The sequence below is a fragment of the Phalaenopsis equestris genome, unplaced genomic scaffold (genome assembly GCF_001263595.1).
Source record: "Phalaenopsis equestris unplaced genomic scaffold, ASM126359v1 Scaffold001098, whole genome shotgun sequence".
NCBI classification, from domain to species: Eukaryota; Viridiplantae; Streptophyta; class Magnoliopsida; order Asparagales; family Orchidaceae; genus Phalaenopsis; species Phalaenopsis equestris.
The window spans coordinates 106,099-109,850 of NW_018165537.1; positions in this window are offsets into that span (position 1 = coordinate 106,099).

Below are 3,752 nucleotides of genomic sequence, written 5' to 3' on the forward strand. Positions count from 1 at the left end.
TGTGTTTCGAATATATATATATATTCATATTAAATACATGAAATTACGTATAAAAGTTTTCAAAACTTTAATATATATAGTTAATAGTAACTCTCATCAATCCAAAATTAGCTTGATTGGAACCTTCGTCATAAATGATTTTCTGTGTTTGCTTGATAAAAATGGATGGCAGTTGAGCTCCCATAATGAGATTCTTTCATCAGCTCCTGAAATTCATTATTTTATTAAAATAAAAAAATAATAAAATAATACTTTAAAAATTAGGCTACATTATTTTTATCACAACAATAACAAAAAAATTCAAATATTTTAGAACATCAATCACAAATTAAGTCCTATTATAATCCCTTTAAATATTAAAATATTTATTTTACAATGCATTAATTTCAAGGATTTTAATGTTTGGTTTTCTAAATTTTGAATGTGGTGTAAAATATAACGAATTTTGCATATATTTTATCAAACGTTTCTTCATATTTAAAATTCGGCTGATTTTTCAAATTCACGATACAATGTAAAGTGTTCCCTCCACCACCATGCCGCCCTCCACCACCAACCGCCATCCACCTACCTGTCGTTGGTCGATTTCTGAAACATATTTAGTTCAATTATAAGGTCCGTGTGGGGCAGCTGTTAAAAAGTAGTTCTGAAGTTGATGAAAAATAATTAGAAATTCAACTTATTTTTCAAAATCACAATATAATGTGAAGTGTTCCCCTCATCACCCTGCCGCCCTCCACCACCAGCCGCCAATTCGTCATATACCTACCTGTCTTTAGTCAATTCCTGAATCATACTTAGTTCAATTATAATGTCTGTGTGGGGCAGCTGCAGCTTATTAAAAAGTAGTTGTGAAGTTTATGAAAAATAATTTGATATGCAAAAAATTGTGTTGACTATTATATATTAGATCGTAGTTATAAAATTGTCACCGCACATAGCTAGGACTGATAGAAAAACACAGATTTCAGCTACAATTTAGCTAAATGGATAAAATTGAGGTGCGGTTTGTACCGCACCGCCACGGCCGCACCAAACAGAACTTACAAATTCAATAAACATAAAAAAAATAAAATGCTTTAATGAAATTATTCTTTTGTAACACTATCTCTGTAGTTTTAAAACTGCTATGTCGATACAAAGTATATATTTGAAAAGATATCTCTAGTCAGTGATTGAAGAATATTATTTTTTTCATAAAATTATAAATTTAAGTAAAATAAATTATATTTTATTCGATGAGGACACGTGGGCAGGATGGGGTGGGCCCGAGCAACGTTATCCGATGGCATTTAATGAGTGAGGAGAGAGAGAAATATTGGAAGAGAGGAAGAAGACATTGGCGCACAGCCATAAGATTCCTTCCCAACGGCGCCCACCCGCTCTGCGCAATGAATCCTGCACCTACGTATACTCTCCCTGTCCTTTTCTCCCGCATACTTTTTTTTATGAGTACTTTCATTACTCAATTATATCTTTATAAGTTATACTCTTTACATAATATTTGTTATAAGATTTTTTTTTTTAACATTCATTAAGAGTGAAGTGTCGAAATAGTCATTAATTATTTTTGTGAGATTATTTTAATCTCATAATTTATTAAAGTGTCAAAATAATCCCCAAACTATTTAAATTGGGGTTCACATATGTTAAAATTCAGAATAATATAGATCATTACTTGTTTCATTGATATGAACAATGATATAAATAACTGTTACAAGAATCATATAATATGAAAAATAATAAAAAATAAGTGACCTGATATCTCAACTAATCAATTCATATTAATTATTATGAGATATATGAAATAACATAAAATAAGAAAACAAATAATTGCTAATCCAAGAAAATAAATATAAAATAGGAAATGAAATATCTCTTTAATCTAAAGAAATAATTTATTTCTCATAACTGCTTACAGAAATAAATTATTTTATATTATAATTCCTAACACTCCCCCTCAAGTTGAAACATGATTGAAAACCACGTTCAACTTGAATTTGAAAAACATCAAACAATGGGCGAGGAAGATCCTGTGAAGTAGAACTTGAAGTCTTTGTCATATACTGCGGTTGTCTTTGGCTGCAGTTGCTGTAGTATCTGTAAGTAGACAGAAGGTTCCTATATATAATGTTGCAGGAGAGTTTGCAGGTAAGTAGACAGTAGTGATTGTAGTTCTTGCAGTGTCTGTAGGTAGACGAAAAACTCCTAATAGTGCTGCTGTAGGGAATTTGCAGGAAATTAGACAATTTTGATTGCTTTGATAGCAGTTTATGCAGTCTGTAAATAGACTGAAAGCTTCTACATGTAATGATGCAGAGGAGTTTGCACGGAAGTAGACAATTGTGATTGTCTTTTGACTGTAGTTTCTGTAGTGCCTGTAGGAAGACACAAACCTCGGGCTTGGTTGAGTTTTGAGTTTTGTCTCTCATGTGTTTCGGTAAGTAAACAACTGTGTTTGTCTTTTGACTGCAGTTTCTGCAGTGCCTATAGGAAGACTCAAAACTCTAGCTTGACTGAATTTTGAATTTTATCGGTCACGTGTTTTGGCAAGTAGAGAAGATAAATTGTCGAATTTGCGAGATTCAGACTTGGCTGAATTATGAATTTTGTCTGTCATGTGTTTTAGCATAGAGAGAAATATATTCAGGTTTGGCTGAAAATTGAGTTTTGTCTGCCATGTGTTTCGACATGGAGAGAAGTAGGCTCAGACTTGGCTAAAAATTGAGTTTTATCTATTGTGTGTTTCAACATAAAAAAAAAGTAGATTCATACTTGGCTGAAAACGTAGCTCTCCCGACACTTGAGCGGGGAAAAAAAATACTGTAGGAGAAAGGGCCGGTGATGGTTTTCGCTGCATTGTCCAATAAATGACAACGATATCACTGGCGAGAAGACAATGAGGCGGGTGGCTACATCGCTGGTGCCGCAATAGCTGGAGCCCCTGCTAACGTCCCCCTTATTCTCGATTTGTTCGGCTAATGCAGACGCCGCACACAACGAACACAATATGTTATGCCTTGACTGCGGGGGACGCTTTTCCTCTATTGTTGCTCGGAGCGATATGTCGAGCATCGTGTGATTCATATACGACGGTTGTCTTACCATGATGTATTTTGTGTGGCGGAGATCAATAAGGTTCTACAGATCGGGGGAGTTCAGATGTATGGGATCAACAGCGTCAGAGTGCTCTTCCTCAACGAGCAGCTCCAACCACATACTAGTCGTAAGGGTGCATCCCCGCACACGTGTGAGATCTGTGCTCGATCCCTTCCAGTTTTTCTCACTGGGTTGCAAGTTAGTGGGAATTAAGCATAATGGGGACGCGACCTTCGTGTTGTTGGGGGGATGAGGAAGTGTTCGCTTGGCTGCTCGTAGCGTATTTCGTATTTGTCTCAGCCGCTCTTGATGGCGATCCAATCGTCGCCATAGACGATGAAGCTGTCCTCCATCAGGACGTTGGAGCATGAGTCTGGATCGATGCCATCAATGTTAGGGGAGTCCACAGGAGCTAGAACGGAGACATTAGAAATGTTGACTTGTTGCAGAAAACTGGATGCAGATTCCATGCTAGAGAGTTAACAAAAGTGAGGTTGGAGATGAGGATGTTCTCCGAATGCATGAGCTCAAGGACATACTCGCGAGTTGAGTCCAACAATTTTTTGTGAAATTTATCCCACCAGAATTGTCCTTGGCCATCTATTGTCCTGTTTTCACCGATGATGATGACACCGGTGAGGTTAATACCCTAT